The sequence below is a fragment of the Phalacrocorax aristotelis genome, chromosome 7, assembly GCF_949628215.1.
Source record: "Phalacrocorax aristotelis chromosome 7, bGulAri2.1, whole genome shotgun sequence".
Lineage (NCBI taxonomy): Eukaryota > Metazoa > Chordata > Aves > Suliformes > Phalacrocoracidae > Phalacrocorax > Phalacrocorax aristotelis.
In genome coordinates this window covers 20,807,036-20,831,668 of record NC_134282.1, presented here as the reverse complement: position 1 = coordinate 20,831,668, position 24,633 = coordinate 20,807,036, and the positions used below count along the sequence as shown (strand labels likewise).

At 45.3% G+C, this 24,633-nt stretch overlaps 1 long non-coding RNA gene across 1 annotated transcript; it reads right to left on the bottom strand.

Annotated features, from left to right (window-relative positions):
- Positions 1–699: 699 nt before the first annotated feature.
- LOC142059914 (uncharacterized) lies at positions 700–24,550 on the bottom strand. Its single transcript, XR_012661543.1, has 3 exons — positions 21,594–24,550; positions 18,767–20,768; positions 700–2,253 (listed from the first exon to the last, which is right to left on the bottom strand). It is a non-coding gene; the product is annotated as an uncharacterized LOC142059914 (long non-coding RNA).
- Between the last annotated feature and the right edge of the window lie 83 nt (positions 24,551–24,633).

Below are 24,633 nucleotides of genomic sequence, written 5' to 3'. Positions count from 1 at the left end.
GAACTCAGAGCATTCTTGGGTCAAATATTTCTTGTGAGGAATCAAACAACAGGAACATGCTCAGATGAGCAGCTGTGAAACTGGGTTCAGAGGTCCCATGCCCCTTGCTGCACGTGTGTGATGAAATCCTGACAGAGCACCTACCCCACAGTGAGTTATAGTCGCAGGACAGTGTTAAGCTACTGTGGTTTAGCCAGAATGCTGGCACAGAGCCACCGTTGTAAAAGCAGACAAGTATCAGCACTTCATCAACATTTCCCAGAGGAAATGTCTCCTCCTGTTTTCCTTGACGGAGAGCTGAATTCCCCACTCCCCCAGATCAAATGTTGGCCTTTCTTTTTAAAAAAGAAACACTACCCTTTACTGAAACCACATCTTTCTTTCAGGAAGTGGTGAGGAAAACCTCCCAACCAGCTCAACTTAAGCAATCTTCTGTGCAGCATCTGATGCTACCAAGAGACACAGGCTTTCCATTCAAGAGGTGTCTTCCCAGCCTGATACACTATACTATGTTGCCCTATTATCATTACAGCTTCAACTGAGAAAAAGCCTGGGAAACCTGTCATACAAGCACGTGGGTATTTAGCGCTAACCCAGGAAGGTTTGTGACCACATTCAGAACATCAGAGATTCAGGAGATTGTCCGAATTTGTGATAAAACTTGTTAACAACAACAACAACAACAAATTTACTGAGTTTTGCTGCTTATTTAATTCAGTCACAAGAGACCAGATATTTTCAGGCTGCTAGATAGACAGTTCAACAGCAAGTTCAGTTCAGTGTTAGCTATTAGTCTGAAATACAGCCGTAAGGACAGAGGTGCGATGTACAAGAAGATCTCATTTTTCTAGATTAGGTGGTGACTTGAACACAAATACCTGCCACAGTTATAAGCATATCATTTGGAAAGATGGAAGGTAAAGGGAAGGAGACATGGTTCTTATTCAGATAGTGCAGGTGGCCATATAAATACATTAATAGACTTGTAAGAAAGACCTAATTAAAAGGGTTTTTTTTAAACAATAGCAGTTTAGGAAACTTGTAAGATAGGAAAAACATGACAATTTGACAGGTACAATGATGACTTCCAGAGATCAGTGATGGATACTGAGTCATGGACATTTTGGCCAAAAAAGGGATCTTGCCAATAACTCCTCTGGGAAGCCAGAGCCTATATACACCCATAAATCTATTTTGTTCTGCTACAGATCTTGTCCTGCAAAATACATGGACAGGTAACTGTCAAACCTGTAACCATTCAGAACACATGTATTTTCAAAGAAAGGTGAAGGAAAAAGGGAGAACATAGTAAACATCTCTTTTGAACAAGGCTGCAGCAATGCCATAAAGCCTAGAAGCTGAGCTTTGCACTGAGTGAGATCTTTGATATATGAAAGCATAACACAGCAGAAAGCAAAACCCTCACAGATACATACTCTTAGTAGTCATGTGTGGTGAAACCTGTGCTAGCTTAAGTTTAGCACGTGGAGAGTGCTCAGCCCAACTGCCTAGGATATTTCCTCAACGTACCCTTAAAAAATGAATGTGCAGATCACTGGCTTTGCAATATATTAGTTGTACTTATTAAAAAGAACTTTCCATAAGACATACAGATACCACCTTCTGTCAAGGCCTAAAAAAACACTTTAAATGACGGTTTCCTCAAAATCTTACAAAAATTTATATTGAGCTGAAAGATGATGACAGACGTCAGCAGGATTAAGCAATTTCTCTCAGCATTTTTGTGGGTTTAACTAAACCCAGAGATTACAAGCAGAAAGGAAAGAACCACCCCCAGATTTTCCATGTACAAAAAAAAAAAGGGGGGGGGAAGAAACATTCTGAAAGAACTACAGAAGGTAAACAGGCTCGTTAGACATGATGTACCATAGCCTTGTCTTCCCGTCAACAACTCTGTGATTCCCATTCAAATCAATCACTGATATGATTTTCTTCTCACCCAGCAGCTCCAGGTGTTTCTGAATGTTTCTGCTTTCCAAGCTTGCAGTAGGAGAGCATGCACAGGGAGGAAAGTAAAACACAGTAAAAAACCCCAGTAAAACCTTTGGCTCTATGAGCATCAAAAGACTGGCCAAAATGGCAGCACCTCTTCAACAAGTTGCTTCCAACAGCTCTTCAGTGCCAAGGCTGGCACAGCATGATCCCGTGGGGAGGGCACAGCAGCCTGCACCTCCACCTGCCCTAAGAGCGAGGCTTAGGTGAAGCTGGGCAGGTACTGGCCCATCAGTCACCCTGCAAGAGAAACAGAAGTAGAGCAATTACCACAGATAAGCAGGCTGCTTCTCCAGAGCAATTTGGCAAAGTTGCAGTCAGTGAGTCACCCCTAGCCACAGAGGAAAAAAAAAATCTCACATATAGGTCTTAAGAAGTCAGATGGACTGATTGCACCAGCTCTGTAATGGGAATCTCAGATTAAAGCATCTCACCTGCTGCTTCAGGAGCACTGTACAGCCCTCCAGACGGCAGAGTTGGTTATTTTGAATGCACAACACGTATGATTGCTAAGAGGATAAACCTGAATCATATTGGATGCTTTTGTTAAAACAGTTAGGAAAAAAATACAGTCGTCTGACACAGAAAATCACATTGTAAAATTAGAGATGAATCCTGCCAGGGTGGATTTAGCTATATTTATGAAGTGCCTGTCAGTGATGTGGGTACTGTCCAAAAAAATTAAACAATATACTTGATTGCTAAAGGAAGGACCAAAGATCAGCTGAAGTTCACAGAGGAGCTTTTTTCATGCAGAAGACTAGGGCTAAGGTGCTAACGGTAACTACATGCTGTATGCACATTGGAATTTATGATGTATTTTTAGAATATACTTTATTATACATGTGTTTGTGCATTGATTTTATGTACCAAAATTCCTATTGCTATTTTGGCCTTGAAATTCTGACAAGTGTTTTAGTTCTGTGCTCCAGGTCTCCCCACTACCATTGTCCAGCGAGGTGGTGGGAACGCTGCCTCAACCCTGGGCAACCCCCTCCCCCCAGGTATTGCCTAGCTTCTTGTCAGACATTAGGAGTAAAGCTGTTAGGGCCACTTTGCAGCTTTTCTGTCACCCTTCCTCGGTGACACAAGTCTGTGGACCGCTTTCATATTGCAGACAGGAGATGCTGCCACCTGAGATAAATGTCACTGAAAATGATGCTCATATACAACACGTGATTCAGCAAGCTAATTCAGCAGGTCTCACTGAAAGCATGTCTGTGAACCAGTGTCTTGATAGATTAATCCTTGCTAGAATCTGAAAATTCATTACCTTATAATGACTCAAATAGTAAATCAATAAATTCAAGGATATTAAGTCTGAAATAGAGTAACATGAGTGAAGTAAATAGCAATATCTCTTACGCAGACAAGAAAAGAAGTCCACAAAGATATTCTAAACAAGGCTGGGAAGTCAGATTTAATTGCTCTCTTAAGTAAACGGTAAAAGGGGAAACAAATGTACTTTTAACCAAGTTACTACAGTTGTTATCTGCTTGCTACGTGATCACCAAAGAGTTAAGTATTAAAGGCCAGCAGTTTTTCCAGGGTGTTTTGCATTTTTCAATACTTGGACTGAGAGCCATTGAGCACAGTTACCACATGCAAATGTCTCCCACAAGCACCCGTTCCTCCTCGCTGTAAATGGCTGGGTTCTGCTCCAGTTGAAAGATGACCGGATGCCAAAGTTTGGGAGGCTTGGGGACTGCTAAGCACTGCTCTGGCAAGTTGGGGTTGCTGCCAAGCCACACAGAAAAGGACAAGTCAGGTAACTTGTTACAGCAGCTATTTTTCCACTTACGCTTTTTCTGACTCCAAATAAGCATATAAAACAGAATGCAACTGTGAAGCGCATCTGAGTGTACGCGAGGTCAGGCACGGAGAGGGAGGGAGGCAGGAGGAGCTGCCCTGCAGAAGGGCTGAGTCACCGCAGTGCGGATTAGGGTCAGCAGTGACGCGGTAGGGGACAGGGTAGGGAAAGGTTTGGAGCACAAACACCCAGCCCTACTGCAGCCCGAGGACAATACGCAGGGAGGGGAGGGAGACACAAGCAGCTCCGGGGAGAAAAGCATCCCAGCAACATGTGGTCCCACTCCATCACATGCAGGTCTGGCCCTGCAGCAGTAGGGATGCGTTTTGAGTTTCCCAGTATACGCTGAACATCTGGTTCGTTATCTTCAATTAAAAATAAGCGAGCTCCTTCAAGGACACTGCTGTTCAGACTGCTTTTCTGCACAGCATACTGAACTGATTTAGAGGGCAAGAGAAACTGGGTTTGGCAACGTGAATGTTTTGGGGTTTTGGCAATGTGACAAAACTTCCTGATGAGATGGACACAAATGCCCTTTCTCCTTTCCCTCGCTGTTCTCCTCAGCTCAGGCGCATCTGTAAGCACTTCTCTCTGGATCATCTGGAAATAACATTTGGAATAAGTTATACTTTAAGTAGAGCACAACCTCTGCTGATAGTAGATACAAGATGGTTGGTTACGTGGATCTGAAGGGCCAGTTGTCTCTTAGTCCCCTGTGGAGGAATATTCAACAGATAAATTTTAATAGGTAACAAAAATATGTGGGATTCACCAGGTCGGACAGCAATTTACCCATCTGTTGTGGTTTAACCCAGCAGGCAGCTAAATACCACACAGCCTTTCGCTCACTCCTCCCACCCCCGGTTGGGATGGGGAAGAGGATCAGGGGAAAACAAAATTAAAATTTGTGGGTTGAGATAAAGACAGTTTAATAGGACAGAAAAGGAAGGGAAAATAATAATAATAATAAATAACGGTAAAAGAATATACCAAGTAAGTAATGCACACGATGCAATTTCTCACCACCCACCAACTGGTATCCAGCAAGTTCCCGAGGTGCTGTTGCTGCCCCCCAGTTTATATATTGAGCATGACATCAAATGGTATGGAATATTCCTTTGGCCAGTTGGGGTCAGCTGTCCCAGCTGTGCCCCCTCCCAGCTCCTTGCTGGCAGGGCATGAGAAGCTGAAGAGTCCTTGACAAGTGTAAGCACTACTTAGCAACAACTAAAACATCAGTGTGTTATCAACATTATTCTCATACTAAGTCCAAAACACAGCCCTGTCCCAGCCACTAGGAAGAAAATTAACTCTATCCTAGCTGAAACCAGGACACCATCATTAACAATCATTACTTCATCCTTTGCTAATACAGTTATACCAAGTAACTGAAGAGAGAAATTGCTCTTGTGAAATACCTCGGGCAAAACAGCTAACTAAGAGAATGCAAAGACAAATATCCCATGTATTTTGCTTGTGGTAATGTATTTATCATTCCGATTTGCTTGGCTCTGATTTATGATTATGTATAACCCAAGTGACAAAATGTATAATAATAACTAACTTGCACACAAAGAAAAAGAAAGGTGCTCCATTGAGTTTCATGCCCTGTCTCTGCTCCTTTGAAACAGTGAAAGAGTCGTGACTGTAAGAAAAACCAGGCAAACAGAGACCGGTCCTCATCCAAACTGTGATCAGCACTGCATCATCATGCCTTGATCCCTGTTTAGAGGGAAGCTAATAAATCTTTCCAAGGAAGCTATTCAGGTCATCCCACACTGCACGAAGCAGAGCCAGGCAGTGAGGCAGAGGATAGGTCTGCTTGCCAGGGCTGCCGTCCTCGCTGAGCATCACCACACAGTGCTCACCCTCACCTTCCTCAGCAAAACCATGTGCAAACACAGTGAATCAATGGAGTTCCATGGCAGTCAGGGGAGCTGAGCTACTCTACAGCTGCCGAGGCGATGGAGAGTCACAATTTTAAAAGCTTAAAACGGAATTACAACAGAAAACCATTGTCCCGCACTTGACATGTTACTGGTACACAGACCTAACTACTGATTGCAGCAGAATCTCTTATCTTTCCAGATAGGTATTCTGTTGCGTTCAAGCAAAACTGCATTTTCATTTACTGTTATCTTAACCTTGCAAGGGACAATGCTGTTCTGTTATGCAGGCAGGACTCACCACTCCAGGACACGGGGGTATGGAAAGCATCAGTTTAAAGTCACATCATAGCAATGATTTCAAAAGATCAGTTGAGTGCACAGGCACAGCCATCTGCCATGTATATGCATATGGATTGAAGACTCTCTTTATGCTGCCAAAGAGCTCCAGACCTGTGAGGGATTCCAGTGGCAAAGACTTTGCAAGGCAGAGAATATTCCCATTCATTTACCTCTGTCTATAAATTGGCCAAAGCCACCTCCTCCAACAGCTTGGGCCTCAGCAAAGCTCCTGGGCAGTGGTTTTATTTCTTCTGAGGAGCCTATACACTCATAATGCTCAGTGCTCTTTCTTTTAACAAGATTCAAAAACCCAATGCCAGCAAGGATGAAAAGCCACTGGCGACACGCAGGTGATTTGGTATGCAGTCCTAGTCTCATCCCCCATCACCATGTGCCTCTCTGTTCCAGTCCCAGGAGAAATTTGCTGAGTTTTCTCAGAAATGGAGCCTCTGTCAGGCCTCAGCTTCTACTTGTGTTGTTGAAGGTGCAGGAGCACTTGTACATCTTGACTGCCTTACCTCTTCTTTCTTTGTCTTGGATGCATATATAACAATGTCCCAAAAATGTATGGTTTTGCATGAAAACATGAACAGATGTAGAAATATCTGCATGCTATTTAATAAAAGATTTTAAAATGAGAGAAAATCTACTTCAAATACAATGAAACTACTAGCTCTCTACAACTGTAATTCCCTCCCTACATTTAAAAGAGCATTTAACCTGGAGTAGAATTACTATAGCTTTCTTTTTAAAGTTTTTGTGGAGAATTAAATATATAGGCTTGGTAACAACTGACACTCAGTGCAGTGCAATCGTGCAGGCTACCCCCTCTCCCTTGCAAAACCAGGGCTTTTTCCCTGAAAGCTATAAAATAAACAAATGCAAAACCTAAGTTAAGGCACAAGAAGGTATTTTGGAATTTCAGACAAGGTCCCAAGACAGGGAATGTAGAAGCCACTCCTGAAAAATGCAGCTGGCATAATAAAAAAGGTGACACATTGGGGTGTTGGTAAGCAGCCGAACCTTATTACAAGGCCTTGTTGCCTTGTGTTGGTCACAGTTACAAAGGACAGCAATCCCATGAGCTGACAGGACATTAGTGTCTGCAATTGTAATCGAGTTTCCTCACTCCAGTGCTGACTATCATACATTTAGCGCTCAGGACCCCAGGGCTTTAGAGCACACAAACCGTTACCCTGACGAAGCAAGCAAGCAAGCATCTCCTGCTTTTCAAGGTCACAGGGATGCTATATCCAGGAGCCAAGTTGCATTTTTTAGCAAAAATGAGCTAAATACTTGATCAGACAGAAGAATTCAGTGGTGGCATCACACTGCAGCCCTGCAGTAGAAATTGATACAGCAAGGAGGATGACACACTCACTGCTGAACAGCTGGGGAACGGGAGGAGAAGATGAAGACAGACAAGGAAGAAGCCTCTTAGCATTTCAAAGCATGGTTCTGCTTCACAAGAGGACTTAACACAGCGACGTGGGGTTTTCACATTGCCTTCTGTGGTGCTGGGGTGAATTTTCTCACCATGCAAGCATAAAGAAGCCGTAGCAGCAATGAAGAGTTAAAGAGAAGTTTTCCAGGCTTACATACGGTCACCACTTGTGAAGGTAATATAACACGAACTCAGGTAGCAGTTAAAAGTCTCCCTGTCCGACTGCCCTTGGCTGTACTCAGGACTGCCCAGTAACTGTGCTTAGTGGTCTATCTGCAATACAGATGAGCACTTAACACACTGTGCTTTAAACTTGCTTATCTAACTGATTTCTGCAGCACATGCTGAAGTACCTTCCCCACCTGAGTATCTGAGAGCACATAAGGTCAGCAAAATAAACACCCAGAGAGGTGTTTAAAGGAAGGCACTTTCAAAACTATTTTTCTTGACTACTAGTCTTCTGCCGCCTTTTAAAGGAAATCAAGTACTACTTACCCTTCAAATGGGAGCTGGATGAGCATGGGTGCCAAGGCATAACAAACATTTATTTTTAAATACAACACAAGTTTTGTATGTGTTTGGAGGCAGAGACATGCCTGGCAGGCAGCAGAACTAGAACCACGCTGGGAAAGAGAACAATGTTCAAATTAGGTGGGAGGAGAGGGAGAGGAGGAAAAAATCTTGATTTTCTGCAGTTTGAAGGTGATTGGCCCAGAAACTATAAGCCTGAGAAACAAGAAAACACTAATATTTTTTTAAATGCCTTTTTCAAAGTATTTGTCATCACAATTCTCCCAATATATTTATGTTAAACTGCTTTGCTTTGCTGCTTCTTGGAGACTTGGTATTTAAAATGTTTGTTGGAGGCTAAGGAATGTCCTGCGAGAAACAGATTTCCTAGTGTTTCTGGCTAGGCATACTCAGACTATGGTTTTGAAAGATTGGGGTTTCAGGGTGTTTTGGATTTTTTTCTCTAAGAGACACTTAAATTTTGATTGCTGAAACTGTATTTCCCTGGAGCTCCTCTCCCCTCCCCCACCCCAATGATTAAGAAAAAGAGCAGCAGTTGCAAGCTTATGAGTTTGGCTTTTCAGTGACCAAAATGGGAATGATTTTGAAGGCTTCAAGCTTCAAAACCCTGGTGATGCCCAAACATCATATCAACATAAGCTGCAGGTTTTGATTTTCAGAGGAGTGCCTAGCACTCGTTGCCCCTGAACAGGGCTTTGCTAGTGGTAGCAACATTAATCCTTTTTATAAAGAGTGCACCAGAAACAAGTTTGTATGGAATAACCTTAAAAGAAAAGACAGGATATCTGACACATGAAGCTGTGTCATGAGCTGCCCCCCACACTGCTCCTGCAGCTCTCCAGGTGAGGTGGAAAAGCAACATCAGGGCAGGCAAAGAGCCCAGAGGCAGAGGCTGCTTTGCCAACTGCAGCCTAGAAAACTTTTCTATCTAAAACTTTAATTTCTAATTTGTTAGGACCTCTGCTAAATGGCAGCTAGATTTATGCACACTGCAACTCCTAATGCATTTTTGCAAGTGTAATTTACTTATTTTTCAGTTGACCTACTTCCAGTGAGCCTTGGTATTAAAGAAATCTTTCAAAAGGCACCAAAAGCTCCATGCACTATATGCTAAATGCTTATTTGTGTGTACCCAGTGAAAAGCAAGAATTAGAAAGGGAAACCTTGATAGGATTTTATCTTAATCTAATTCCTGATGAAGTCGGAGCCGAGCTCCGCTGTCAGCCTTGGCCATTGGTGCCATGCAAGAAGCACACTTCAGCCGGCAGCCCTGCGCCCCAGCCAGCTGCTTCCTCTCTGCTCCGAGGCCTCATGGGCACTACAGGTAGCTGCAGCCACCAACTACCTAGCACTCTCTGCCTCCACACCTTTCCTTTTCAGGTGCTTGTAAAGCTGCACAAGTGAAATCAAGTACACTGAATTTTTTTTTCCAAGCCAGGTGTTTGCCTGAGCTTGAATTTTTCAGGAAGGTTTTAGTGGGAATGCTTATGTCAGAAATGGGAAGAGAAAAAAAATCCTTGTTTTGACTCAATTAAAACCTTACTGCAGTTTGTTCTGATGCAGAGCAGCACTTGGATAATGTGGAGGGGTTGGTCTCAGCAGCCTTCCGTGTTTCTGCAAGCACCTGTTTCAATCGGAGCATGTCCTATGCCTCTGCAGAAAGATGCCTGGTCATACCACCACAGCCAGCCCCGACTACAGGACGGGGGATGAAACGGGGAGAGACAGGGGGTTAGGAGGAGAAATTAGGAATATGGAGATGAGAAGGAAAGCAGAACAGCATAGGGATATCAGCTGGAATGAGTGGGGTTGGAAGGAGCCATCATCACTGTGATTCTCCTCAAAGACAGCACCAGTTTCTAAACTGGCTGTCTTGCAGCTGCCCATGACATCTGAGGGAGAAGCACACATCCCATCCCGCTCAGCCACTGCCTACAGAAGAAACACTGGGACCCTTCTGCTACTGCTTACTCTAGGACCTTGCTGAAGGACGGTGGGAAGAAGCAAAATATACAGAGCACATAAATGACATTTCAGACTGTGGGGTTGAGACAGTGCATGAGCAACACCCCAGGAAAGGAACAGAGAGCTGGGGAGCCTCTGTGGTGCCAGGAGCTGGAGGAGAGCCTGCTGGACCCCTCCTGTGGAAACTCAGCTCAGCCTCTCCCAAGCTGCAGGCTTTCTCTGCCTTCTGCCTGCTGTTGGCAGCTGAACCGCATCAGCTTGGAGTTGGAAAGTGAGACATAGAGCACGTGCTCACTCCCCCATTGGACTTTCCATCTGCAGTGCCACAATATCTGCCGTTACTCGCCATCGCCAGCTCCCATTAGCGTCAGCATGCCACTGGCAGAGACAAATTGGGAGCTTTTGAGCAGGGAGGACAGCTTTGTTTGATTTTTACTTGAAGGATGTTCAAAATCTGCAGGCAAGCAGTCTGGCAGTGAAGAAAGGGATGAACCCAGCCCTTCATAAGGGCTGTGCTTGCAGGATAGTACAGCAAGGCCCTGCTGCCTGTTAAGGCTTCACCATGTAAGTGATGGCAGCTCATTTTGGTATTCTCCTGCACTTTGTCCGTGTCCCTCAACTCTTCTGACATTTATTTGAAGCACAAGAAATTAGCTAAAAATGCCAGTGGCACCCAGGGTCACAGCCTGCATGAGTTCCTAGGGCTGCCTCTAATGCCCGAGTGTGCTTACATCACTTCGGTGCTTTTGGGCTGAGTATGGAAATAATTTGAGTAAGAGACTTAAGGAGCTCTACACAGTCTTACTCTGAGCAGAGTCTGCTACCTGCCTGCAAAAGCAGCTCCATGCACATGTTTTAATTCTGGGGATACCCCAGTGTGAATCTGGAATCATTGGCCCTGAAGCATCAGGGCAAGGCAGCTCAGGTTGGCATTACATCCCCATCGGATAGCTGCTTTCCTGCGTCCCCCTTTGCAGCCCTTTGCTTACTGCTGCTGCTCAGGACTTGCGAAGACTAGAGTTCTCTTGTGCATCTAAATGCTGGCAGCAGGTAAATTTTCCTTTTAAGCGTTGGCATTACAGGATCAGCCCTGCGAGCCAGCAGAGCTGCTGCCGTGCTCACAGCTGGACGGGGGCTGTGGTGCTGGACTGTGTCCCGCAGGGTGGAACAAGGGGATGGCATGGCACAGTGTCATGGTTTTAGCTGGGATAGAGTTAATTTTCTTCACTGCAGCTGGCATAGGGCTGTGCTTTGGACTTAGCATGAAAACAATGTAGATACCACACAGATGTTTTAGTTGTTGCTGGGTAGTGCTTGTGCTAGTCAAGGACTTTTCCAGCTTCCCATGCTCTGCCGGGCGCACAAGAAGCCGGGAGGGGAGGGGGCACAGGTAGGAGAGCGGATTCAAATTGGCCAAAGGGATATTCCATATCATGTAACGTTATGCCCAGTGTGTTACCTGGGAAGAGCTGGCTGGGGGAGGGAGGCAGCAATCGCGGCTTGGGGACCAGCAGTGTTGGTCGGCGGGCGGTGAGCTGTTGTATTTTTTGTGGTTCTGGGTTTTTCCCTTTTCCTTTTTATTATATTATCATTATTGTTATTATGATAATCAATATTATCATTATTATTTTATTCTAATTATTAAACTGTTCTTATCTCAACCCACAAGTTTTCTTTTTTTTGCCTTTTGCTCTTCCCATTCTCTCCCCCATCCCAGAGGGGTGGGGGGAGCGAGCAAGAGGCTGCGTGGTGTTTAGTTGCTGACTGGGGCTGAACCATGGCACACAGCAAACCCATGTGTGCAACCACTGCAGCAAGGAGATGAATGCAGCTCTTGCCAGCTAGTCCCAGGGACCCTGAGACACACAGACAGGTAAAGGGCAGTCAGCTGGTGAGGGTACAAAAACATCCCCTCTCTGCTGAGCTGTCCCTGATCCCCAGCCTAAGCCACCAGCTCCAATTTTGACATAGGGAACATCACACTCGCCAGTCGTTTCCACTGCACACCATCACCACCATCAACCACTGGATGTGCGGGAGGGCCTTTGCCAAGACTCACCCCTCCTCTCACAGGGTACAGCTCCTGCCATGTACCCAGGGCGGCGACCACCAGCAGAGCCAGCGCACCCCTCCCCGGCCACCATGGCCACCCCTGCTGCCATCCCAGCCCTGCTGTAGCCGCCGGGCTCGTCCCCTCCCAGGGGTCTGTTTTCTGCTCAGAGCCAGCTCCTGGCTACTCATCCAACCATGGTGAGTCAAAAATCATAGAAAATAAAGCTCATCCGCAGTAAGAAGGATATTGTGCAACAGTCTGTGTATGGTTCTGAACAAAGAATATGTCGTCATTTTTTTATTTATGGGGTATTAACATGGGAAAGCAGCTTAAGGCTGACATAACTACCCCAAAAATATTTTGTTTAGTTCTCCCATCAAACTTAATAAAATAATATTTGTATCAAAGTAAATGTATTACAAAGCCCATGGCACAACCACTATTCTCAAAGAACACAACCTGCCAAACTTTCCGGAGAAGTTTCTATGTTTGCAACAAGCTACATCCTGAGCACAAGCCAGCAAGCTGTGAATGACAAGCTGCAAGAGTGCTCACCCGCTGGCTGCCTGTAAAATGCCAACTGGTCCCATGGTTGATTAACAAATAGCATGTGGGACAGAGATACCCAATTGAATTTCAGTCACAGTGTCCACGACGGCAAAGGATCCTATAATTCCCCAGCACAAAGTAGTGAAGCTCTGCTTCAGCAATTTGGGGCACACAAGGCATCCGAATACTACTGAGCGCGAGAAATGACAGAGATGCGTTTGTCTCCAGGGTCTTCTCAGGCAGGGAAGAAGCTCTGAAGATGGCAACCGAATGAAGCTGGGAAAAAAACAACTTATGTCTAAAACCAGAGAGACCAAAGAAGGCAGAGCAGCTGTTTCTTGTTCAAGTGGCTCAACAGGCTCCACAGCATCATGTCCCAGGCTCTGGGCCGCAGCACAGCATTGGCCAACCGCATGCCCAAAGGGGCAAAAGATGTGCATGGTTCCTAAAATGGCAAAGAGAAAGCAGTGGAGTGGTGGGACTTTGCCGAGCAGAGGGCTGCAGGGGAACCCCCTTCTCCCTGTCCAGCTGAGCGCTGGCAGAGGGGTTTGAAAAAAAATCTTTAAAACCCTATAAAAAAATCTTTTAAAAATCTTTAAAAATTACAATATTCAGATTTACCTTTACAAAAAAGAGGTATAAAGAGATTTTTGCAGCCCACCAAAAGGAAGGATGGTGGATGCACTGTAACTTTACAGGCACGCATCAGCACTGTATTTCAATAAATGTCCCAAGTTCTTCTTAAAACAATGGGAGGTTTACAATAACACTCTGACCGACCCTGCTTATTCCAAGAGGGTTCCTCCCAGCTTACCCTCAGAAAGATGAAAGGAATTATTCTTACTGAAAGATCATTACTGTGAGTTCACATAATCCCACTTTTAATCAAATCATAATTTAAGTGTGAATTCCACTTCATGCTTTTAGGAAAACATTGGTATAATGTGCACTGCTATTAAAACCTCATCCTCAGAAAAGATCATTACCACAGCTGCCATTTAACAAAGCAGAAAAAATCAGTACAATTCAGAATTTAGGCAGATCTCATCTATATTTCTTTCTTCAAAAAGTTTAATTTTATATAACATTAGAATCTCACATGGTAGTTACAAGACTCCCAAAAGGGAAAGTACGGCAGAAAAAGCACCCAGAGATACTGAAGCCTGAGTTTTTTCCTTCTGGAAGATAAACCTATAAGAAGAACATTCTGCTAATAGTCTTCCTTGAGTAATGTGTTTACAAGCAATTGCTTTGAAACCATCACTCCTGTGAAGTTTTAGGAACCTAATTGATTTGCTCCTCACTGGCAAAGATGTGAAAGTTGGAATATTGACAGGAACATCAAGAGAGTTGAAATGCATTAGCATGAAGTTCACATCAAATGCAAGGAGAAAAGCGAAATAAATCCACTCAGAAGTTTCAGTGCTTTCAGTAAAAGCCAAGACATTCAAACCACTGCTCGCACCAGGATGAGCTATTAGCTGCAGAGATGATAGGCCACTTCATCAGCTGGTGTATCATAGCAGACATGATGATCTGGCTCATTATTCTTGCTAAATTATGCATGCACGATGAGGGGGGTCAGGAGTGAAATCAGAAATCATTCCAGTTCATCATGTGCCAGATTACTGGAAAAATCTTCAAAAGGTACTGCAGGCACACAGGCTGTACAGTCAGGCATTATATATACAGAGATATTTCCATTTCACTTGTGGCTGCCCTGCTGGTTAATAGTAGGAAAGGATCAGAGAGTGATATGTCAGTGTCTTCTCTAGTGAGCTGGAGAATTAAGAAGACCTCTGTGTTTATTCCACATTACCTGGCTTAGAGTAACCAGAAACAAGCAAATGCTTCAGGGCCCAGCAAAGTGTGATTGCTCCTACTGAGCAGCAGGACTGCCACCTGCACCCACCCAGGTGCAAGCAAGACGAGGACTGAATCATAGAATGGTTTAGGTTGGAAGGGACCTTTAGAGGTCATCTGGTCCAACCCCCTGCAGTGAGCAGGTTGCTCAGAGCCCCATCCAACCTGACCTTGAATGTTTCCAGGGATGGGGCATCTACCACCTCTCCGGGCAACCTGGGCCAGTGTTCCACCACCCTCATTGTAAAAAATTTTTTTCTTAAATTCTCCTGTCATTTAGCATCTTCCCATCAATGTGTGTGAAATGAAGGCACACCATAATGCTGGGCTGGCTGCTCCTCTGCATGGCCTTGGTGGAGTGCGGGGAAAGCTTAAAATATGGGTGCTGAAGTGAAAAAACCCCAAACAACCCATGTGTGTATACCTATGTGTATATATATGTATATATACACACAACCTTGAAACAGCCCAACAGACAGACTCTCACTTCCCAGCCATGCCTTGCTTCACACTTTGAGGGATGTGGGGATCTTCATAATGAACTGGATATTCCAGTTCCTCTGAAGATAAGCCCAAAACAGATTTCAGGGCATTTGCTTATTTTAATTCATATGCAAGCCCACCCCACAAAGGGATTTCCTCCTTTTGGAGATGGCTTATCTGGTGGCTGGGTATTTAGTGTTAAAAAGGTTGAGCCCTGGAGGAGCTGTTCCTGAAGGTCTGGGATACGGTGGCTCCCAGCAGGCCCCCCAGCAGAGGCAGGCACCCCTGGGAGCCCCGAGCGGGCTGGGTGGCAGGCCAGCCCCCAGCACATGGGGTGCGATGCTGCCTCCTCTGCCCCCTACACATGACAAGTAGCCACAGGCAGCTCAGCAGCCTGTGTGGCTTGTGGCCCTAGAGGAGATGGGCCATGTTACCAACCCAGCCCCACGCATGTGCAGCCCTGGCTGCCAGCAGCTGTACTTAAGAGAACCACGGCCAGGAAAGATTATTAGGGTTTTTTTTCCCCTCCATTTTCCAGCACAAAGAAACAAGACTGCACAGGCAGACTGTCCTAACACCACTGATGCTCAGACAAAGCACAAAACACAGTTGATGGGCCCCACTGAAGACCGACTGGCAGCTAGTGGAAAGTTATTTTGTTACTCGCCAGCGTTTTTCCCAGCCCAGCACGATGCTGGCAATGTTTGTTTGCAAGCAGGCTTGCGCAGCAGAAGCCCCGCGACTGAACAGGCATGCTCACAGAGGTGGAGCCATCAGCGCTGGTAAACCACCACTGCACACCAGGCTGCTGCCGCGGTGTGGGCTGACTGTGGTCTCATGGGCACCACCACCAATTTCACATGATGCCTGGGAGCTAGAGCATGGCCTTGCTCAACCCCCAGGAAAACCACCAGCAACCCCGGGAGCTCTGCTTACCTCTTGGGGATCTGGGACAACAACTAAGTGCTCTTTATCAGCGTTGAGAAGATAAAACAGGATGAAAGCAGAATAACAAAAGCTCTGAGATGTGATTTATGGAGGAAGCAAAAAAAAAAACAAAACACCAAAACCCAAAACAACAAACACCACAAAAAACACCCACCCAAACCCCTTAGTATTAGTTTCCAATGGCATTTAAGTTTCAGAGGCCAGCCAAGACTTCTTTTTGAAAAAAATCTGCTTCACTGAAATACTTTTTTCTACAGGGATTTTTCTGTGTTGTGCTTAGATGGTGTTAAAACAATAAACAGGCATCTTTGCCTTAAGGGACTCCAGATACTGCCAAAGCAGGCAACATTTTAAACCTACAATAACCTTTAACTAATTGCAGAAGGCAAGCCAGACAGCCCAAACAGGCACATAGCTGGGGTTTGGGCAGGCTGGGAGTGCACTTCAAGGAAGAGTGACACAGCACGGGCTTTTACCCAGGTGGTGCTGCCAACTGGCTTACGGAGAAACTTTACATCACCATAAAGCCCAGAAACTGCCTTCAAAAAGACTATTCAGCTCCTTCAGTGTCCACACAGTTAACAGTTTGTGAATTGAAGCCAATGTGTGATTTCCCAGTCTCCCCGGCAAACAACGGGGACAAAGGGGCATCTGGAGGTACAGCCCCCAACAAGGAGACAGGTGCTGCTGCTCTGAGGCACAGGGGGTGCTTGGGGGAACCTGCTTCAGATGAAGGGAGGGCTGATGCAGCACAGCACACTTGCTGAAAAGTGTTAAAAGCTATGCCAGAAAGCAAGAAGGCAAATTACTTTTTCTAATCAATTCTCCCCCTCCTCAGACAACCAAGGCTAGCAGAGCAACGGGACGTTTTTGGGAAAGCTCCTGAGCATTGCTCATTAGTTCCTTGTTGCTTTTCACTAATGAAGATCAATGATAGCTCACTGAGCATCAGCCCCGTTACAGGGTTGCTGGGCTAACAGTGTCAGTACAGCCACTCCACCAGGAGTATTTGAAGTGGGTCTGAAAGTACGTTCCTACTCCAGGGATCAAGAGCCCGAAAGTAGGGTAACCCAAGCAGTGGTCACTGTCCAAAGCCACGTGGCTGGGAGGAGACCTGGGCTCCCTTCAGGGGCCATGCAGCAGCACTTGGGTGAGACCATGGCACAAAGTCTGACCCACTCCAAGCCTTCCCAAAGCCTTTGGGGGGACTGTGAACCAAGGCCCTTTCACCTGATCCATAACCTAGAGTAGGTCAGGGAGTTTATTTTGAACTGAGTCAATTTTTAGAGTTGCTGTTTATGAGCCAAGAGGATTTGATTTGAAAACCTACATTGTTTTTTTTTTTAAAAAATAATTAAATTAAAAGCACCCTCCTCCCAGCCTGGTCCATAAAGCTTTCCCTGGAGATGCTCAACTGAAAAGATCTGGAACTCATCATGGTACCATCTGCCTCTCTCTGAGAGGTGATCAATCATCCTGAAAGTTTAAACACCCACAGTGCCTTAATCTGTTATAGTGTTCAAATCAACGTATTTTAAACAATGAAAGGGAGAACATGCTATCCCCTCATGGCACAGTGGTCAAGCCCCAGCTTCCATGCCTGCCAAGCTATAAAACACCATTTCCTAATTTTTACAGGCGGTGCTAAGACAGACATCCTTCTTCTTAGGGAAGACACGCAGACAGAAATGGAGAGCTATGTGCGACACCACACATGCAGGGTGATACATCACCCTCTAACAGGGTCGAGGGAGCAGTGTGCGTCCCCTCCTCAGGCCCCGCGCGCTGGAAGAGTACTCCCCGAACCTGCCTTCCTTCTGCCTGCACGCAGAAACTTTGCCTGGAAGTAGAGAGGAGTAAAACTAACGCCTCATCCTACCATGGTTAACGTCAGGGTTGCACAAAGGACTCCTTCTACATTAGATACAGGTAAATTCAAACATCAAAACACAGTTTTACAAAAGCCATGGAAACTGAACCAATACCAATGGCTCCATTCCCCTCTGCTAGGAGCAGGTGAGGGGCCAGGCCAGACCTATAAGACAGCTTTATCCATCCCAGAGGAACATCGATCAATCAACAGATCAGGTACATGGAGATTACTTTTCACTTGTGCTGTCTGCAAGCTTTGATATCGTACGGTGTGGGTGTTTTGGTCCACATTGAATCACTGCCTGAGAACAAGACTTGCCCCTGATGTTACTGAGGTTGGCTTTCCTCTGACCTGCGGTGGCTCAGCGCACAGGCTGTGTGCTGCCAAGAAAGGTGGCAGGGGCCACAGCTTTGGTCCCCTTGGGTTCCCGTTGCCTGGTATGGCCCTGTGTGTCCAAGAGGCATCACCTGGCCTTTTGGGGATGGGGTGGTGGAGAGACACCAAGGGACTTGCAGAAGGGCTTGCCAGGAAAACAACGACCAGCCTTTTAAATCCTGCTAGCATCACTGTCAACAGCAGCACGTTGCTTCTACGGCTGGGATTTAGGGCGCACCAGTGCAAGCCATCAGTGCCAGTACTGTTATGTGAAATACGGGGGGGAAAAAAAAAAAAAATGGTACAAAGTATTTACTATCATTCTGTTCCTAGCAGGAGAGTAGGCAGGCTATTAAGAGGGTTGAATTGAATGTAGGATTTCTTATAACAACCTGGGATGAGACATGCTGTCATCATTGGCTTTAAATGAGTCCTGCTCACAAAAAAAAAAAAAAAAAAAAATTAAAAAAATCACCATTTGTCCAGATTGGCAACAAATTGTTTGTTTTCTTAGACAAGAACACTGGGTAATCCACAAGTTCATGATTCATTCTCCACCACAAAGATCTCCACCCCAAGTTTCTCTAACAGACAGCTATTTATTGACCTGCTAAACCTCTTTTTACCTTACCTGGAGACACCAGCCAGCTTCCTTGTGCTGATCTTCATGTACAGGGAAAAGCACATGGGGCAGCTGAGGGTTCTGCTCATCACTTCACAGTTTATGCTCCTGGATGTGGTTCTCCTGTGTTGGAAACAAGCTGTAGCCATGAAGGTTGCAATTCTGGAAAACACATGGTGGTTCAGAAAAGCATGAACATCCCACCCCCAAAATTGTCTCTGCCAGAGCTTAAGAGAAAAGGAAGTAATTTAAGGTGCTGTTTGGTGTGCATATGCAATACCTAAGAGTTAAAGAACTCCCTAGATGCGTGAAGAATAATTCAGGTACACTTACAGACCCAGTCTTTGCAGAGGCTACAGACAAGCCTTCCGCTGACTTTTCTGAGTGTTGTTATAATAGGGGCTGAAAGACAGGCAGGAGAGGGGCTAGAATAAAGTGGAAATATTGGAGGATTTCATAGATGATTATGTGATTTAGGGGACCTATAGGAGAAATTTATGCATTGGAGTTTTGCAGTAAAATATCCTGGTTTTTCACTGTCTGTGCAATGGACGATTGTCAAAGGGACACCAAGACACACTATCACTTCAAAGAGGCCACAGTAGGCACCGTGGGATAAGTGAAAACCGAATAAGTCTGACAGATGCCCTGCATTATGGATTAAGAGAGAAATTTCCCTGACAAGCTCTGAGCCCAAGCCAATCACACTGTGCTGCTGTATGCTGACTAGGAGGTAACCAAGGCATGAAGCAGCCTTTTCAGTCTCGATCTAGCTGAGCATCTGTCAGTCCTGGCCAACAGGGAGATCAGACTGAAACACACATTAATCCAAGTCTGGGTACAGATCCTTCTTCAGAGCCACTTCCAACAGCCAGAGCATTACTTGGTGAAAAAGGGATTTTCAGAAACCCTTACCGGTGTGATAACTCATTGTCACTGGGAGCCAAAGGTGACAATCATCCCTGTGCTGCTGGCTCCACTCTTCTCAGTTAGAAATGAGAAGGAAAGACAGTGAGACCTGCTGACTCTCTGAACTTCACCTGCAGGCCCAGAGAGCTCACCTTGGAGACAGCTTTTGTGATGAAAAGGGCTTTCCTGAGGTAAAGTCACATCAGGATCAGTCAAGACTGGTAATTAAAAGCCATGGTAAATCATCTCTAAATCAAAAGTATAGTTACAGCATGTGCTTTGGGAAAGAGCACAAAGGGCCAAAATTTAATTTCCTTTCAGTCAGCACATAAAATCATTGGCTAAGGTCTAAAACAGCTGCCTCTGTGATGCCCACTGAGATTTCTCTGGAGAAGAGCGGGAGATGCATTCAAGACAAAGTGGTGTGAGCTAAGCTTTTTTTAATTCTCTCTCCCCATCCCCATGTTTCACTCCAGTGTCACTCACAATGCTGTGTTTTTACTGATGTCTACATCTGACGCATTTTCAAAGCTCACAAGTGAACAGTGCTCAAAACACAGTGAGACTTGCTTGAGGACTGCTTTCCAATATTTATATGAAAAACATCGGAGCTTTGAAAACATCTCAAAGCCCCCGCTTCCCACGGAGGCCCTCCATCACACCCGTGAGCTTTGGGTTTGGCCCAGAGCACAGGAAAAGCCTGAACTTGTGAAACAGAGGTTAGTCAGATTTGACTAAACATCTGGTCATCGTCAGTGGGGAGAGCAGCATTCCGAGATGGGCGTTTATGATATTGGCCCTGAGCAATTGCTATTTATTACGAAATGGAGAATTTAAGTTTGCTGTATACAAGGCTGTTTATTGGCTTCCGTTATTGTTTCCATTGGTTTCCTTTTCCAACACCCAGCTTGCAGAAGAAGCTCTAATCACATCCAGCAGACACGTCCCCAGACATTCACCGTGTACTTTACGCTGTCAGCAGCAGTTGTACTGCGGTCTGCACCACGGAGGCAGCTCCACCAAGGGCTGGGAACTGTCCTGCCGTGCATCCATGCTGCTCCTTGGTCCATCTGGGCTGTTTGCAGCACATTCAGATCAGCTCCTTGAGATGAAAAAAAATACCTGGTTCCAATTGCAACGATAACACAGAGTTCGCAATTACAAAGAAAACGTAGGCCAGCAATTGCAAATTTGACTCTGCTTTGCAGCAGGGACTCCCCAGCACCTTCTGAAATCCAGCTGCTCTTGTCAGAGGTACCTTCTCTGAGGCAGCCAAGTTGGAAGAACGTTGGCCAGGAATGTGTGAATTAGTCAGTACCTCTGAGTAACAGGAAGGAAGGTATAATGACCCAGACAACTGCTGCCTCGCAGAAAATGTTAAAAGCATTGTTCATCCTGCCACTCACTGGGGAAATATACTTTCACTGCAAGGCTCTGGGGATGGCAACCATCTTTCTGTGCCGTGTCCGTATAGCGCCTATGCTGGGGACCCCTCAAATATCGCCACGGGACAGATGGGGGATGGGAGCTACACTGAAGCTAAGGCACTACATGTTCCCAAAGCATGTAGGAAGAGGCGATCTCCAGGTCTCCTTTGGAAAGAAAGGATTATTTAATGAAACTGCATGGGGTGACATCCCCCAAACCCTGGCTGTTCTTGATAAGACAGCAACCCCACCGCTGGCCAGTGCATATGCGCAGTGCAGTGCCCTATCTCAGCCTCCAGGCAAGCTCAGCCTGTGCCCAACATTGCTCCAGCGCCGAGAGCCCCATGCAACACAGGCTGGGCTGGGGTTCCTCATCCATGGAGAGGCCGGTCTGTGCAACTGGAGAACTCCAGACCTCATTTGGGTAACTGCATGGTGCAAGTCCCACTACCCCATGCCAACCATACCCAAACCTTGCAGAGGGAGATGCATATGCTTACCTGTGTCTCCGAAGAGCCTTGTTGTGCACATCAGGGTCCTTCACACACATTGCATAGAGCTGGGTGGGATTCAGAGCAGAAAATCTTGAGCATGCGCTTTCCTGAACGAAGGTCACAGTTCCAGATCGTTCTTCTGTGTTTAAACAATCAGGTTAATAAATCAAAATAAGCTCTCAGGAGATTCGCGTTCAAAAAGGATTAAACAAATCAGGGTTTTTGCCAAAAATAGTAGGCCCAGATACAGGGTTTGACCCGTCTTTTACCAAACACAAAAAATACCTGAGCAGTCAAGCAAAACTATGTAACAAATTGGATCAAGATGATTCTGACCATTTTTGTGGGCTCCTGAGATCCTTTGTTTAGATGGAAAATAAGCAAATTAATATGTAAGACTTACAAAGTTGGGATATGCATAAATTTATAGGGGGGCTTATATGCCTCTAGATAAACACTGTGCAGATTGCGTTGTTTAAAAGAGCACAAGACAAAGACTAGGAGTATTTCCACAGCACAGTGCAAAGTTTACCGTTGTCTGTAGGTTAGATTCAATGCACAAATACAATAAAAATGAAGTCATGCTGACAAGTTAGTATTCTATTCAACAACATTCTAAGAATAATTCAGTAGGAATGATAAAATAGCAAGTTTATGCCTGTTCAGCACAATAAAATTTCAATATTCACCCATCACATAGCAATATCCCCAGCAAGCCAGAGCCCTGTTAAATTAAGAACTTTACAAACATGTAGCAGAAGACCCAGTTCATTCAAGAGAAGTCACACTGACGAAAGCACGCTGGAGCCTTGCTGATTTAGGCACTAAAGTTACCTATAGCAAATCCCAATTAAACTAGGCATTTCTACCAAAGGTTCTCTCACCATTGCTTTACCCACCTAGATCCCTGTTATTCCAGGTGGATATTTCCAGCTCTTGGGTCAAACCAAGAGCTTTGGAGTAAGTTGCTGCATAACCCATTACTCTGATTTGGAGGTAATGACCATTCACACCCCCTGAACATGGGCTAAGAGAAATGTTTTTTGTTTACCTTGTACAAACATTTGACCTTCTATGTAAGCCAGGTGGGGGTTTAAAAGGCGCAGCCATATCTCATTTAACATTTCCATCACTTGCTTTCAGCTGTTTGCCTTCACGGATGGCCCATTCCAGATTCACTGCTTGAGCATGTCACTGTGGGCAGCTCTCCCAGGGAGCTCCTCCACCCGGCGAGGAGGAACCGCTGGCTGCTGCTGACAGCAGAGGCTTTTGAAAGATGATGGGCTAAATTCAATTGTTGTTGCTGAGGTTGTGCCGCTGAGATCTTATCACTCTGGGAAACACACATGGAAGACATTTAAACAAATACGGACACAGAAAGCAGAGAAGAACATTAAATCTAAAACTACACCCATTACAAAAAGTCAGGCAGTGCCTTGTCTCTTGATAAATACTGAGCCTGCAGTGATGACCTGTGCATGTAGGTTCTACAGAGGAGGGATGGCCTGTCTGCTAGCTAGACTAGCAAAGGACATAGGCAAGACAGAAGGTGTGGTTTTAGGCTATCACTGAAAACTCCTAATTTGAGTGATTATTTATACAACCAACGATCTCCTGGGAACAGCAGTCTCTGGACCCACCTTTCTTTTGGTACTGTGGTGACATAGGCTAAGCCACTTTGAAATTGTATGAGGTACTCCCATGTTTTAACTGGAATGCTATCATAACTTTTTATTTCTTGGCTTCTATTACTCAGTCAGGAGCATTTCTTACAGCACTGGGCCACCTTCCAGGCATAACATCTACCAAAGGCATTGAGTATGTCCTAGTTTTTCTCAGAATACAGCCCAGAGCAAAATGACTATAATATAGCAGGCGCAGAAGAAAACCAACAGCATGGAGGTCAAATAGTAATTAAAACCAAACCTAAAAAAGAGCAAACCAAAACTGCCTAATCTGTGACCCCAGGAGAAAATTATTGTGAACAACAAACAAAATCAATTACAGTAATGCTTTGCAGAACCAGCAGTGCAACACAACTCTGCAGGGCAATATGTGAGTGGGGGCAGCCCCAATATTCCAAATACCCAGCGCTGCTGGATCAGCATTTGTTTTCTGCCACCAGCAGGTAGGAACCTGGGAATGAGCACTCCCTGCCTGCACACCAGGGAGAGCACCCATGGGTGGACACGGGGCTTCCTTAGCACCAGAGCTCCTGAAGGAGGCGGCAAGCCTACTGCACTTGTATAACTTCTAAAAGGCAACATCAACAGTACATTTGCTTACTGACCTAAACCCACAAGATGTGAGCTGAGCATAGTGAAGATATCTTAGGATCTACCTCCCTAGCACTGAAATCACTGTACAGTACAAAACTGTAACAAGTGCTTCTTAACTTGGGGAAGGGTAAAAACTCTGAGTGCTGCTAGAACTTAATTTCCATGTACAATCAATGCTCTTGCCAAAGCAGGGCCATCCACTCCCCAGGATTTTCCAGTAGCTTGTAGTAATAAACACCTCCAAAGGCAGGAAGAAGATAGAAATAGTTTCATGAACACACGTAAACACATAGAGAGCATGGAGATTAAAACATTGATTAATTATTTCTGATCCAACCATTCACATCCCTCTGAGATACTGTTGTCCAGATTGACCAAGAAGTGCCTTAACTGTAGTCTAGCTGGCCTCCCAACTCCTACTTTAGATGGAAGAATGATGCACAAAATAGTTCATCATTCCTCCAAGCAAGGAAAAGGACTTCCTTGCTGTCATCCAAAATCTCCTTCTGCTCCTACAGATGCCAAAACTTCCTTCCCTTCTGCCCACTACTGACCAGCCTTCACGGAGCTGTTCTCAGCTCCCAGCATCCCCAATTAAAGGCAACATCATCGTCTCACCATCACTCTGAAAAAGGCATTATAAAGACTGAAACAGGGAGTGATAGTACAACGTAAGAAAACAGAAACCAGCCCAAGTACCTGAGATCACCGCAGTTTGTATTTATGCCATACTTCTGCTTTCGTCCTCTTCCTAATTGTTCTCATCC